Source organism: Lagopus muta, chromosome 7 (assembly GCF_023343835.1).
Source record: "Lagopus muta isolate bLagMut1 chromosome 7, bLagMut1 primary, whole genome shotgun sequence".
Lineage (NCBI taxonomy): Eukaryota > Metazoa > Chordata > Aves > Galliformes > Phasianidae > Lagopus > Lagopus muta.
Genome location: NC_064439.1, coordinates 39,143,605 through 39,159,567, shown reverse-complemented (window position 1 = coordinate 39,159,567; position 15,963 = coordinate 39,143,605). Strand labels below are relative to the sequence as shown.

Sequence of the window (15,963 nt, the reverse complement as noted above, 5' to 3'; positions counted from 1 at the left end):
CCACATTCACCCCCCCCTCCCTTCTCTGCGCTCGCTCTTTTTCTTTCTTTCTTTTTCTTTCTTTTTTTTTTTTTTCCTTTTTCTTTTTTTTTTTTAAGCACGAAACCTCACCCAGTTGGGTGTCAATCATCTGCCGGAGGCCAGCCCCTCGCAGGTCTGGCTCTCCCACCGCCAGCGGGGCCAGCCCCGACGTGCAGCCGGCTCTCTGCGCCCGCCTCCCGGTCGGGGACCGTACGCGGATGCCGCCCACACCGGCAGGCCGCGATTCGGGCTCCGGGGCACCGTCCCTATGGCCTTCGGGCCGCCCGGGACCCGGCAGTCCCGCGGCGTGAGGCGGGCGGCTCCCCCGATCTCTTCCGTGCATCCCCATTGCCGTGCCTGGCGATGGTGCTTCAGCCCGCGCTCTCCAGTGCAGAAGCATAGTCAGAAGGGTGCCCGAAAACCCCAGATGAAATGAGGTGGGGCAGCAGGGGAGGTTGAAGTCAGGGTAATAACAGGAAATGTTCATGCAGACCTGCCTGGCGTTCACCTTGCAGATATTGAAGCAGACCGTGACAACTTGTCACCTACCTATTTTTAATTGTACTTTATTTTTTGCATTTTGCTCCCAAACAGACCAGATGCACACCATTTGATGTGTTGACACAGGGCACACTCATCTCCATTCCTCATTCCATCTCTGTTGAGTTTTTGACACAGATTTCTCCAGAAGGAAGAAACCGTGCAGGGTATTCATAGAGTGGAAGCACACCTGAGATGCAGCTTTGCACTTCTAGAGACCAGAAGGAAGCGTTAGATCCTTCTCACATTTAGTCTGAATAAAGCCCAAGCCTTGTGCCAATATACATCCAGCCACTGGATAGCCAGCAATTGCCTTGAGACCCACTTCTGATACCCATAGCCTTCCTTTCTTTCCAAGTTCAGTGGCACTGATGGAAAAGTGAATTGATGCACATGGGGATAATCTGACAGCGCCTGCTCAGTCCTTGGTGATTCACTTCTGTCTCAATTACAGCACTGTTTAGAGGTGCAGATTTGCGTGTTTCAGAAAAAAAAAGGCTGAGCCCTCAGTGGGTGTATGTGCGATTATGCTCTGAATGCCCCAGATTAACTCTGTATGAATTTGGAAGTGTTTGTAAAACGCATTTAATTGGCCTATAATAGACATAAAAATCTCATTGTGATTTTATGTAAATTTGGTTTTAAAAGCCTCCCAAATGCAGATTTTCACAGTGCAGACCAAGTTTATTGTGCTAGTTCTCATAAACATACCCACAAGCATTTTCCTTGTCTTCGTCCCCTTTACATACAGTCAGGATTCACACAGAGACCATCTTCCAACCAAAGGCTGGAGAACTACTGGACTTGCATTGAGCAAAGCTCAGCGCTGTCCCTCTGCTCCCTGTGAGGAGCTGCAGCCACCACAGGGCCTCCCATCAGCTCCTCTGCTCTGGGCTGAGCAAACCAAGGGAGCTCAGCTTCTCCTCAGATAAAGTGAGGTCTGCTGTAAGTGACTTCTGAGGACTCATTTTTACATATGAGCATTGCTTTCATTTCCAGACGTGGTACCCAAGCAAGATTGAGGTATAGTCACCCTTTGAAAGTGCCCATGAGAATGGTGGGTGTTACCAGAAAGTTTTTAATGGAAGCAATATATCCTACCTTGATATCCTGCATACGTCATTCTGGAAGGCCAACAGTATCCTGAGCTGCATCAAAAAAGGGGTGGTCAACACAGAGAGAGAGAAGTGATCCTGCCCTTCTGCTCTTGTAAGGCCCCATCTGGAGTAGTGTCCATGTCTGGTGCCTCCTGCACAAGAAAGACATAGAACTGCTGGAGTAAACCCAAAGAAGGGCCATGAAGATGATCAGAGGTCTGAAGCACATCTCTCTTATAAAGAAAGGTTGAGGGAATTGGGCTTGTTTAGCTTGGAGAAGGCCCTAGGGAGACCTCACTGCAGCCTTCTAGTACTTGAAGGGAGCTTATAAGCAGGAGGGAGACCTACTTTTTACAAGGGTAGACAGTGATAGGACAAGCATGAATGGCTTTAAACTAACAGAGGAGAGATTTAGGTTAGCTGTTAGGTGGAAATTCTTTACTCAGAGGGCAGTGAGGCCCTGGCAAGGCAGAGAAGCTGTGGTGCCCCATTCCTGGAGTGGCTCAAGGCCAGGTTGGATGGGACCCTGAAAAGCCTGAGCTGGTGGGTGGCAGCCCTGCCCATGGAAGGGGGTTGGAGCTGAAGGGGAGAGCTTTAAGGTCTGTACCAATCCAAGCCATTCTGTGATTCTATAACTCTATCCTCAGTAAAAGAATAACTCTCACAGAAGTCAGTCCCAGTTTGGTTCAGAGATTTGTCTCAGGCTCGCCTATTAATAAAAGCTCATGTTCTGCATGTCCATAGTATAAGCTTCCCTATTAGGGCCCAAATGCAACATAATCAGGATTTCCTGGGCAATCAAAATATGTAAAATACAGCTAAACTGGTCTTTTCTTTCCATTTCCTCATTCATAGTTCCCAGTTCTCTATTTGCAGTCTGCAATTTATTACTGACTTCTAGATTGGAACTGTGAATATTTAACCTCAGTCCAGCTGTGGTATGAAATAACCAGCATCAAAGAGCCACAGACTGAAGCTGTAAATAATTAACACCACCTGACCAGGTGAGGAAGGGCCAGCTGATTTCAGTTCTCTACTCAGATAAGCAAAATACTGAGGTACTGAGAACTGTATGTTTTCTTTCTGAGCCTTCAAAAAAGGTACCCAGAGCACAAACATGCTGTACGTTTCATGCCTCAGGGGCCTTCTAGTGAAGACAACAAGAGTGTTTCATGCTATAGTTTTAGATACAACTTCTTATGACAGCCTGTAAAATGTATCGAATACAAATAGTTTCTCTCTACTATTCCAAACGTTTCTCATTTTGCATATTTCTGTTAGTATTCTAAACAATCTACAGCATTATTCTTATACAAAGAACACTTCCAAGCTTCTACAAAACTTGCATTGTTAATAAAAACTAGTTCCTCTGTACTTAACATACACTTCTATGCAGTTAACAAACGTACAGTTAGAAGAGTAGCGTACTAAGAATGGTATTTTACAGGTTTATAATTAGAAAGATTTTCACAGCGGAAAGAGACAGTCAAAAATGAAATACTCATCCATGTTCTAGGCTCACAGTAGAAAACTCCTAAAGGAGGGATCCCCAGAAACAGAGCTTTCCCCAGTAGCAGTCAGCCCTTGAATGGGGTCTAGGAGAGGTGTAGCCAGGCTCCAGCCCTTCCATCACACAGCTGAATCGCCTTCACCTGTGCTCCATGGCTGACTCAGTGCTCGCCTCAGGTGATCAATCAGTGCTTCAGCCATGACCAACAGTTCCTATACACTCTTCTAATCTAAAGTCATTCTGCCCACAGCAAAAAACTGCTGCTGTGCCCAGTAAAGTAATTATTTTTACTAGTTTATTAGGTCCAGTCTTGCTTTGCTTAAAAATCCCACAACATGCTACTTCCCAGATCCACTAAGAACTAAATAAGGCTTATACAGCTGCACTAACACAAGGTACTGTTCGTGCCTATATTAAGTTGAGAGATGTGGCTTACAGTGAAAACATCTCACTTTTAGCTGTCTAGAAGTTAGCTTCAGAGTGAGATTCAGATAGGGGACTGAGACAACCCGGTAGCATTCACAGCATCCAAAGGAGCAATTTTCTTTATTTGACTGTAGTGAGTTAGTCCCAGGTCAAGATTCAGGACCAAAGGGTTGAGTACAAAGGCTGAATGAGCTAAACCACCCTAATGTTGGTAGCAAGCTATTTGGCCATCTAAATCCCTTCCTATTTTGTCTTATTGCTTTCAAAAGAGAATGGGAAATCTTTTCTTTAAAAGTTGACATGTTTTCTATGATACAGATGACTGTTTATTTTGAAATAATGAATTGGTTTGGCATTTTTGGTTGTTCTCTGTATTTTACATTTAAAAAATGAAATATGAGATCAATATACAACATTTTGATTTCACTGCAATGAAGGAAGAGGCTTATTTTCAGGGGAATTCTGACATTTCAGTTCAGATCAGAGTCAAACTTTGTAGCCCTATATTGTCTGCAAACCAGAACTTATGTTCCCTGCAGCACTCCATTCACATAGCTGACATTTGACTGCTCATTTTCATATTCAGGATACTTGGCATAGCATATTGGCCTTTCAGCATTCTTCATAAAAGCTCTACCCAGTTTGTGCACCATTTGCTGAAGAACACACCGTGCTCTGCAGAGTAGTAGTGTTACACTTTGCACAACTAGTGTTGTGCTTGTGTCAATGCTTGCATCATATTGCTCTCTTCGTTTAAGTTATCAGAGAGTACAGAATCACAGCTACTCTTAAATGCAGTTTTCTTCTTTGGCATAAACACTGGTTTGAACTTGTTGCTAATAATTTGCACTGTTACGGGAGCACACGCAGCCTCAAGCAAGGACGTTTACAAAAGGTTACATTCATTGCAAAATGTTTTGAAAGGCTAATAAAAAGTGTTTGGACTTAGCACAGCATTCTGCTTATCTCACAGATATAATCAAATTAAAACATCTGTTGTATGTAAACATCCATCAGAAGGAGGCAATCAGCTTGTTATCAAGTCCTGCATACATCAGAGGAAACAAGAATAATGTTATCATCTAAATTTATCTTCCTAATGCTTTCTGTACAAATCTCTCGAATGGCACTTAACAAAATAAAGTTCTGCAATATTATTCAAATTAGCACTGGATTCCCAGGGCACTGCTGTTCACAGGATTTCTGACTTCTGTCATGCAAATCAACCATTTTTAGGGTTCACTGAATTGGCTTGTTCTGTGCTTTTACTTCGTATGTATAAATATCCCCAACAGTGAAAGCTGAGGTACAGATGTGTGAAAAATATATATTGTTTTTTCAGTGCAGGGCCAGAAGCAGGAAGTACCACAAATCTCACCACGCAGTATTTTACATGAGGAGCTCAATTGCCATTTTCCAAAAGCTAAGGACATTTCATGAATTTTATACTGTTTCCTTCAGTGTAATGTACTGTTCATGATGGGTATCTGAGCCGGGGAAAACCTTGCACATTTTCATAAGCATGTTTTCTCATCTCAACACTTCTACATGTACTACAACTTGTAAAACTAAGTCTAGATAAACTGGCATTTTTAAAGTGTGCATAACAAAATCATTGCAGATATGCTCAGGAGATGATACAAGTTGCTCAAAAATATTGTTACCCATGGAACTTGTCTCCATTACCACGTAATTTGCACTATTTATCTTCATCAAAGCTTATTATTTTAGGATCTTCATTAGAAAGAATTTGAACACTGGATGCCAAGCCTCATAAAATATCTGAAGCTATCAAAGAACCTAAGTAGTGTAACACAGAGGCCTTTCTGTTTCTTTTTTCCCACTGGAATGAAAGGGAGTTGTGAATCTTAGAGTATCCCTAAATCTAATCTGAAAGAATCCCAATACTTCAACCGCAAAGCCCAGTTAAACTGACTCATTTGACCAGGATCTTTAAATAAATCTATTTGCAATAGCACAGCTGTTAGTCTCAGGAAGGTTCCATAATTTTTATCTGCAAGGCAACTTTATGATCTGTGGTCACAGGAGGTGGCTACTGTGCTTCAGAGGTCAGAGGCATGCAGTACAGGAGGATTCAGCGTGCCCGGGAGCTGGATATTATTGCAACACAGCTGACCCTGGAACTAATGGGTTGATTGTGGCTTGCAAATATCTCAGCTCCTTTCATTCTGAAACCAAGATATCTGACAGAGTAACTCGACATGCCAGTGCGTTATGTCAAGCAGGTATTCCTTTATTACAGCGCTGCGTGCATGGGGGATCACTCCACTGAACATGCACACCAAGGGAAGCAGCGACTACATATTTATAGGCATAGTGTATACATATTGGTTACGTTTCTGAGAAAGTGGTTGCATACTGTCCCACCCTTCTGAGCATGCCTCATAAAATGTGGGAAGGGTCTCTGGGCCCCATCTGGTGGTCGTTGGATGAAGGATAGCAGTCATCCTCGCAAAGGCTCAGAGTTTTCCTCTCAGTGAACTTCTAACCTTTAAAGGGGGGTGTAGCACAAACCAGCCTCAGCTAGTGTTGTGTTGAGCTGAAGCATCTGTTTTGCTTCCTTATCTTTAACAATAAGACGTCTGTCCTGCTTTCTTATCTTTACTCGACAGCAAGTTCTTGCGACCTCTGCATTCAGTTCTTGAGCTTATATTTACGCAAGCATTCACGAAGTCCACACAAGTTATGTGAAAAGATATTCATTGTTCCTGATTCAATTCACTTTTGCTGTTTTTCTGTTTCCCTGACTAGAGACCATAACCAAACTAGCTTGTGAGCCTAGTTCTCAGGCTGTGCAGTCTTCTGTGTCCTCCAGATTGATATGACATCCCCTCCAAGTCTTATCAGTCCCAAAAGCTGGCAGGCCTTCCTCTTCACAGCGCAGGCAGCACTAGCCAGGCTACCTTCAATAGTTTCAGTTCTTGGATAGAGATGGCTAGTACTGAACAGTCCAAATTACATAGTGCTCACCTGAAACTCTCAATAGGATAAACAATTCTAACCTATTAAGAAAAGGATTGCAATTCTATCTGTTGGATAGGCACAGGTGGAGGGAATTAAGGACTTCTGCGAAGGAATTCTTCTAAAGACCTGGGAGAAAACCTTAATCCACAGCCTCAGTGATATTCAAGGCTATCTGCATCCTATGACAATATAGGGGCCATTAGAGAAAGCTTTAGTGTAATTTACACCCATTTTATTACTCTTTTACAATGTTAAAGTGTTACAAATAGTCCTTAACATAACTGAGAATTAGATGCTTTGCAGTTAATAAAAGAAACATGATTGATTCTATTGTCTGTCAAGAAATAATGCTACACATTTTCTGCCAATTTGGCATTTCTGGAGTGCCTCTAGGGTCTACAGCCAGATATTGACTGTAAGCTGGGGACAAATGAATGGTGCTGGTTTAAATTTAGCCTTCCATACAGAGATGCACAGCATTTCTTGCTCTACTTTGCCCTGTCTGTAAGAATATTTTCTTATCTCTGGTGACCTATAGTTGGAGAAAGTGGTTTGGTAATTCTCCTGCCAAGTACAAACTGAGGTGCAATTGAAACTGATGAGGGATGAAAGTGTGAGTGATATTTGTTGTATCTTCAAATGGTTTGAAGTACAGATAAGAACACATCTTGCCCTGGACTTTCACATTTTGATCTCTGCATCAGGCAGATGTTGAAGTCTTCCTATCCTGAAGGACTGCTTTCCACCTACTTTGAAAACTGCTTAGAAATTGAAGAGTTTGTAGGCTTTTTGGTGAAGGCAGCCAGACAAAGGAGTGGGATGTTGTATGGGAAAGTGTAGTGATGAGATAAGGAGGTGAGGATATCTTGTTGATGTTGAGCTGAATTTTCTGAAGAGCTTTTATAGTACTTGCTATTTCATGCATGTATATTCTTGCCATAAATATTCGCCTGGTTTTCATCTCTAATTTTTTTCTAATGATTTTTTTAAATTGTGATTCAAAAATTAGACTCCGGTGTTCTCCATCATGAATGAAAAATCATTTACAGTTGTCTGCATAACATTACTCTTGTATGATTTTAATGCCTTTCCTTTGATGGACATGCTGATCTCAATGATCTCAGTTGACATTTTCTTCTTTTTTTTTTTTTTTCTTTTTTTTTGTGTGTATGTGTGTGTTTCTTTGGTTTCTTTCCCTATTTCCCCGACTCTAATATTTCTTTCCTTCTTTTCTTTCATTTTACTTATTTGATGTTTTTTTTCCTCTTTGCACTGACTTTTCCCTCAGGCATCAGTTACATACCGCCATTTTAAAAATAGAACATTTTTTAACATTTTTATAATTATTACTACCTCAAACTGTAGTATCTTAGAAAGACTTAACAAGTTGCTTCTTCACAAGTGTGTCTGTCTGTATGTACATGTTCATGTTACCATCTCCTTCAGAAAAAAATATCCATGCTGGTAGTTTCACAACCAACAACAAGCGGTTGTAACACACAGGTTATGTATAAGTGGCAGAACTTTTAGTGGCATCTTTTAGTCAAAGTGCAAAAACTTAAGAAATAAGAGTGGCACTGTACACTTCTCAGCTCTCTTTGCCCTGATAGCTACAGGGAAGAACCGCAACTCAGGCTGTTCTCTGCACCTTACTTCCCTTGACAATTTTTTCTAGCTATTCACAGATGTGCTGAGAAGCTCTTATGTAAAGCCCTGCAGAAAGCCGTGGCACAGATCCTCTTTTTCTACCACTGCAATCATACAGAAGTGTGGTGCTTGCAAGGTGCAGCTGAATTGGGGCTGGGGAGCTCTTCCACCATTTCCATGGGCCAAATCATTAGCCCATAGGAATGCCATTCAGTCACTCCCAGTTTCTCGACATTTTCTTCCTGAGAGAACAAGAGAGAAAAAAGCTCAGCTAAGTCGTTTTACACTCTCAGATCCAGGATGCTGGAGCTGACTTCAGTGAAGACTTATCTTCCATGAAACTAAATGGGAAGTTAAAACACCTGTGTACTTCTGACATATCCTAGAGCTGTAGCAAAATGTTTTTGGTTTTTTTTTCCTCTCTCATGCTTTTCCTCCAGCGATCAGTGTAATCTCTCACCTGCTCCTTCCAGTCTCTGGGTCCTCTCTCTCAGCTTCTCTGCTGCTATTTCTAGCCTCTGTGATTTCCTGCCAATTGTCTCTGCCTGTTCCGCCTGCTCAGCCCACTGCCTGCCATGCTGGGCTGCAACCCCAGCTGGCAAGGCTCTTACATACATGCTTTGGGCTGTTGTCCCCTTCAAAGGAATGGTGGGGTACAGGTTCCTGCTATCCTGTATGGTTCATCGTTCAGTGCTCTTGTGGAAGCTTTTCTATGATATCTTACAGTTTCTTAAAAAATAAATGAATAAGAATTAGAGAAAAAAATCTAGAACATCAATTTAGGTTCATTGTTTAATTTCTATTGAATTGTGGTGGGAAAAGTAATTAAAGTAGTAAACATTATTTTTAACATTGACTTGTCTTTAATATACCATGCTTAAAGTTTTCTGGCCATATAATCATTGACGGAAGGTTTTTCATCACTGCCCTTCTTCACACAGTGACATGGAGTAAGTGCTGATGGACTTGTAAGGACTTGGATACCTAGCTGCTGTTTATTGATTAGTTTTGATGTTGTCCATCCTCTGAGGTGGTGGAGAGAACCATAAGAATCTGGCAAAGAATGAATTTACACAAACAGCTCAAGTATTTTTCCTTCCCTTTTCCATACCAACACAGATATAGATGTCAGCCTAATCAATTACCATACAGGCTCCAAAAGCCTTCAGTCACACAGAACAACTCCCTGAACGTCACAAAATTCCCTCCACATGCCTTAAGAAACTGTGCCCGTTTCAGTCGTGTTGAGTGACACAGATGGAAAGCAGAGCAAATCTCCCTGCTGCCTTCCTGATTTACTGGCCACTCAGCCCATATCTTTTTAGTGGACTTCATTGGCAACCAAATGCAGGTAGCACATTGAGGTGATGAAAGGAGCAGGTGCCATTTTATCTGTTCTACATAGACACACAGGCTTTCACTTCACTGAATTATTTAAGGAGCAGTAACTCATTACTGGAGATAATGGCTGGAGGCAACAACTAGAGGGATTTGAGTTTTTTCTTTGCTATAAATCTTTGTAGGATATATATGCATATACATATGCATTGGAATAAGCCACTCCAAGCTAAAAATTATCACTGTTGCACCATGCCAGTTGTTAGCCTACATCTCTCTCCTGGGAGCTTCCTAAGAATCAAAAGGAACCCAATGATTCTCATAGACTGAGAGGTAAACAACACCCAGTGAAGTGCTCTAATTCCTCAACCAGAAAACATGGTGAAAAGAGCCACAGGAAGAAGTGAATTTCTTTTCCCACAAGTGATCATTGTGACTAAAAAAAAAAAAAAAGTCCCTTTGCTTGTAGCACTGAGCAGATCATTGAGCAAGGGTGTATTTCTATCTCATTTCTGTGGTTGACACAAAGGAACAAGATGGCAGATAACTCCCACCTCTGCGGACATATCTTCTCATGTCCGACAGAAGTAAGAATTGCTACCTGTATGTACTTTGTAAATCTAGTATGTTTTCTTCTAAGTGGCCCGTTAGATGCAAACATCATTCTCTTTGCAGTGTTCATGTTGATAATTCCTAAGACTATATCCACAGTATCTAATGTGAACCATCTGAGGCATGCTAACATCACCACCTACTACTTGTAACTCAGTTGGTGCCACTCACCCAGCCAGGCAATGTGAGCTCCCAGGTGTGAAAGAAGTGGTGACAACTGAGAACTGGTAAGCGCTGAGAGCATGTGTAAGCCAGCATGCAAAAAGCAAGAAGCAGTGTGAACTTAGCTCTCAAAGCTGTTAAACATATTTTGCAGAAGCTGCATTTGCAGTCATAGATAGGAATTTGAGGTTGTTTTGCAGCAGCCCCAGTATAACCTTATGCTATTGTGCTACAAAGGATGCATAATGTTTTAGCTTTTGCAAAACCAGTTTACCACAGAGACTTCCTTGTGGGCTTACCCCTGCCGTGTTGATGCTGTTGCACCCAGAGAGCGAGGCTGCTCAGAGCCCACAGCTGTGGGGGGATTTCTGTTTGCTGTACAGCAGGCAGCCTTCCCTGGCCTCCTTCTACACCATTTTAGGACTTTGCCCTCACATTGTAAAGTCTGAATCTGAATCCAAACACAGTTTTCTTTGGTATTGACAGGAGATCTCACCCTAGGTTTGGGTTTGTTCCATTCAGATCAAAGCCCAGCTGTATAGCTCGTATTCCAACCAAAACTTCCTGAAAGCTTTGGGGTCTGGGGCTGTATTTCTGCTTTAACTCCATTTCTAGATGTCTTTGAAATAGACATGTAAAAAACATGTTACCTGTAAAAAATTTAAGGTCAGATCTTTGTCCCATTAAAGTCAGTAGAGTCTTGCTTTCTTGATACTGATTGAAAAGAGCCATGTAGATCATACAGAAAAGACCAAAGCCAATTTTCAGGTGTTTCCCTACTTGCCTAACTTTTAGTTGCCAATCAGACACTTGAAGTCTGTAGAAATCACCATTTTCTGATCACATCTTATGTCATCAAGTATGTGGCCTTGTCTAGTTAGTACTAACAAACATTAAAAATATATACCATGGTTTGGTTTGGTTTCACCTCATGCATTCTAATAGCTGTTTCTGAGGTGGTGGGTTGCTTCCTCTGAAAGATTTAGTACTGGGATAAGATAACAGATGGGAGTGGACTGCTGAACCATCCCAAGGCAACAATTTCTGTGTTTCTGTCATTATGCAAAGCCAAAGTCTGATCTCTCAGTTGCTGAACAGCTCTGAACACCAGTGGTCTGAAGGAAAGGACAGTAATGTATCCAGCACAACACTCCCCAGGCTCTCACTGGAATTTTAAAACAGTTTTTGCTTTTAGCTGTGTGTTGGAAAGGGTTTTGGAAAACATCTTGCTGTAGGGAAGGGAGTCATTCTGAAGGGCATGGGACTTATTATCCTTTTTGTTTGCTTATAACAAAATTCAATTGAATGGATCATGCTCACTAAGCAGGACAGAAACAGCATTTGGCTTGAAATGAAATGAGCTCAGCTTGAACATGCTCAGTTTCAGATACATGTTAAGCAACTTCCTGGTAAAAGTGTGATAAAGATTATTTGTATAAACAGGTGTTTCTCCAGCCATGTAGAAAGAAACACTATCAGCATCTGGAAGTGGCTGTGGTCACTGTTAAGCAGCCCCAGTGAGCTGTGATTACTAACCTAGCGCTCCGCCACAACGCTCTACGGTGCTTCTGGACCACCACTCTCTAAAACATAATAGTGGTTTCTGTTCAGTTTATCTGACACTTCATCATGCTGGGTGAAGTAAATCTTCATATATCTGAATTTCAATTCAGAAACCCAAAGCCTGATAAACACAGTTGGTTGTCTATATGCCTAGAAAAGCATCAAGAGCAAAAGAATTCTGCCAGATCTTATGGATCAGGAAAGAGGCCTAGGAAATACTTGCAGTCGTAGCAGCACCTGTCACATCAAGCTGTGATGTGTGTGGGTAATTTTTTGTAAGGGAAGAAAGAGGAAGAAGCTCATGAGGTTACTTGTGGTCACTTCTCAGCTCTGATACTGCTCTCACAATGTATTATAGAAAAGACATTTAAGATTTCAAACCACACACACAATTCTTTGCAAGGAGCAAGCTGCTAACTGCCTATGTCTCTGGAAAATAAGAGACTTTGAATACTTTCACATTTGTGAAAGGGGCAGCCTCTCAATGCATCCGCACTTTGGGGCTTATTACTATTTGTGGGATGCTTGTCCTTCAGTTGTACATTGCCTTTTCTAGAAGATTTAGTGTCTCCACATCTCCTGCTGCAAATAGGTTGTTCAAGCTGATGGAAATACTTCAGTGTAGGTACGCATACAATCCATGGAAAGATCTTTCACTTCCTTAAAATTAAAAGGAAAAAGAAAAGAGATTTTAAAGTTCTTGCTCCTACTGAGTGTTTGGAAACAAACTGATGTTTAGCTCATTTTCCCTTTCACAAGCCACACCTTGCCTTGAATTTTACATCATATTTCTTTTCTGTTCCGAAAGTGCTTTAAAACTCTTGGTATGTATAATTTCTCTCAGTTGAGTAAGCTCAGGCAAAAGAATCTGTACTGGGATTGCTTTAATTAGGGAGGGAGTTGTTGGAGAGACAGCCAAGGGAAATAAAGAAAAAGTCCCACCCCTTTCTAGCTGGGTGGAAAGATGTTCTTGGAGAGTTATGTGCTGAGAATTCATTCATAGCATAATGTCTTGGCACCATGCAATATTTTGTTTGATTGCTGTGGCAGCAGACGTACCTATAATGGTTTCACAGAGAGATTAAAGCCAGGAAAGCAAATTTTGCTGGGGAGAACTAGAAAGAAGTAGCTCACTGGTTACAATAAGCAGTTCTGCAAGAACTACCAGTTTCATGTGGAGATGAGAAAAGTTAGCAAGAGTCTTTGCAACAGTGCCAGCTGGCAGTTTTTTGGAGAACAAGGCAATCATATGTGCTGGACACATAAAACTCGTTCAGGATGGAGCACTGCACAAATGCTTTGTTTCAAACTGACTGATATTTGTAATGAGGTTATTGTTCAAGCTTGAGCTCTTTCCCTGTTTGACCAGTGCAGTTAATTCTAACAGATACTTTGTCTTTCTTTGAGCTGTAGCAAAGAGGCCAAATTCAAAGATCTTCAAAATGGCCAAATCCAAAGATGTTCAGCCTCTGTTAAAAAAAACCATATCTTTGAATGCCTATGTTTTTTAATTGTAAGCTGAAATCTGTGTTATAAAAAAGTGATCTATGAATTAACTTTGCTAAAGTCAATCTACACTGGTCACTCACGAGCCAGTGTGAGTCTTTCTGGAAAGGGTACAGCCATTAGTGTTCCTTTAGCTCAACTAACTACTCACTACTTTAACACCAAAGCAAAAACCAAAACCTTTTCCCAAGGACTGCAATTATTTTAGTGTCATTTTCTGTCTTCCATTTGCATACCTCATTTTGCCCCTGAAGTATGAAAATGACAAATAATTGGAAAAAAAAGTAAAGCTTAATTTCAAGTAGTCCTGTAGAATCTCCAAATTTGAATGAAAAGGTAGTATGATTTTCAAAAATAATGCTTGTTCATTAAAGAAAATATGCAATTTGCTTTTTCATTAAGTTTTTAGGTTTTGGAGGTACTGGTAATAACTGTTGTCATGTTATTACTATCCTTCTATGAGGAGCACAACAGATTTTGTGGCAGAGTTCAAAAAATTAATCAGAACAGCTGGAGATAGAAATAATGACTCAGGTAACTGTAAACAACTTGCCACATTAGCTTGTTCCCTTATTTTTTTTTTCTTGTTGATGTTCTTTGTATCCAATAAAAGCAATCATATGTAAATTGAAAAACATTGCCAGTGTTTGGATTTAAAGAGTTTACAAAGCCTTGCAATCATCAAATATTTCCTCCTACAGGAACTGAAGAACAGTGGCATTTCCTTGTTGTCATCTGGGTTTTCTTATCAATTATAAATGTTCACCAGGGGAGGTTTAGATTGGACTTCAGGAAGAATTTCAGTATCCTTTGAGTATCTAAAGGGGAGTGTAAGAAAGGACAGACTTTTTAGCAGTGGATTTTGTGACAGCACAAGGGGAAATGGTTTCAAACTAAAAGAGAGGAGGTTTAGATTGCATACAAGGAAAAATTTTTTTGCAGTATGGGTGGTGAGGCACTGGGACAGATTGCCCAGAGAGGTGCTGGATGCCCCATTCCTGGAGACATTTGAGGTCAAGTTGGACGGTGCTCTGAGCACCCTTATGTAGCTGTAGGCATCCCTGTTCATTGCAGGAGAGTTGGACTAGGTGAACTTTAAGGGCCCCTTCCAACACAAATGATCCTATGATTTTGTAAGATAGTGGCTAAGTATTGGAATAGGCTCTGCAGGGAAGTGACAGAGTCCTGTTCTGTGGGGGAATTCAAGAGATGTAAGGATGTGACAGTGAGGGACTTGGCTTAATGATGGAACTCAGTAAGTTAGGTTGATGGTTGGACTTGATGGTCTTGAAGATCTTCTCCAATCTAGATGATTCTATAATTCTACAAAATGAGGTATTTCTGTGAATTTTGTTAGACACCAAATGTCATGTCTGAACTCTCTGGGCTGCCCATTCCCCCCATCAATAATACCCATTAATAGGAAAATGACTCTCTCAAGCAATGTCTACGCTGGATGTGTCTGAATGCCCATTCATTTTTTTTCTACAATGACGACAATGATGAATCCTATTTACCAACTGGTGCTTCACAACTTAGGCTCAAGCATACCTCCAAAATCTGAGTTTGTCCCATAAAACCAGGTAAAACTTTTGCCCATGAGCCATTTGCTATGTAATCTACATAATCTTGCACGGATTTTTTACTCTTGGTCTCAGTGCAGTAATAACCTATGTACCTCATTTCCATCTAAATCTTCTGTGTCAATCCTTATTGCCCTGCTCTTCCACAGAACAACATGCAGTATTCCTTTCAGTTCAGTTTACGTTTATCCACATTCTTTATTATCATATGAAAATCATCTTTGCTGCAGTGGTCTGACCTATAGCCCCTTGGATTTAGTACTTGTCAAAATAACTCTATTAAAATATTTCACTCATTTTGAAGCAGGCTTGAAATATTGCCTTCCACCTTTCTGTATTTTCTTTATAAGTGAAACAGTTGCTTTTCCTTGACTAATTCAAATGTTTTTATTATCACATCAGAAACATAATGTCTTAACAATCCCAAATGCAGTTTGAAGTGGCAGAGAATACTTCAGTATTTAAGCATTTTGAAATGAATTGTGTTTCACAGATAGCCTAAGAGAAGGAAACACTTGAAGTGATTTTTGTCCTCAGGAGGCCTCATTCTCAGAACTTCAGAATTCTAATTGCTTCTAAACTTGGAGGAGTTAAAAAGCTGCAACCTCCCTTGAAATAAAAGTAGTAGAAGCTAGAAAGATCCTACAGCTGAAAAAAATGAGCTACTAAAACTTAAATCGTAATGAGAACAAGGTACTATCTGTGTGCCTTCCATGAGCAATCAAAAGCAATAGTGAATCTTTAATTGCCTGGATGGGATTCTTTGCATACAATCTGTGGGATCAACATTCATGAAATATGTTTTTGGTGGGAGGTGGATGGAAGAAAGGAAGGGATTAAGAAACAAAACCAGCTGTTGGATTGTGGCACATATGGTAAAAAGCCTTCCTCCCAGCCTAACCACATAGGGAAAATTGCAATATTTCCTAAAGATGATCAGGTTCCAGCAAAACATCCCATAGCGGGATTGCCT

At 40.9% G+C, this 15,963-nt stretch overlaps 1 protein-coding gene across 7 annotated transcripts in view; it reads right to left on the bottom strand.

The window, feature by feature from the left end:
* The window catches only part of TGFBR2 (transforming growth factor beta receptor 2), an 83,435-nt gene extending 80,184 nt beyond the window's left edge, over nt 1–3,251 (bottom strand). The window contains exons 1-2 of one of the 7 annotated variants that reach the window (XM_048950635.1): nt 3,181–3,251; nt 1,663–1,810 (exon numbers count right to left, since the gene is read on the bottom strand). The gene's annotated coding sequence lies outside the window, so the exon portion shown is untranslated. Of the gene's footprint in view, nt 1–1,662; nt 1,904–3,180 lie in introns of those variants that run through there. The other 6 variants (XR_007378052.1, XM_048950643.1, XM_048950638.1 and 3 more) reach the window with 6 other exon arrangements.
* Between the last annotated feature and the right edge of the window lie 12,712 nt (nt 3,252–15,963).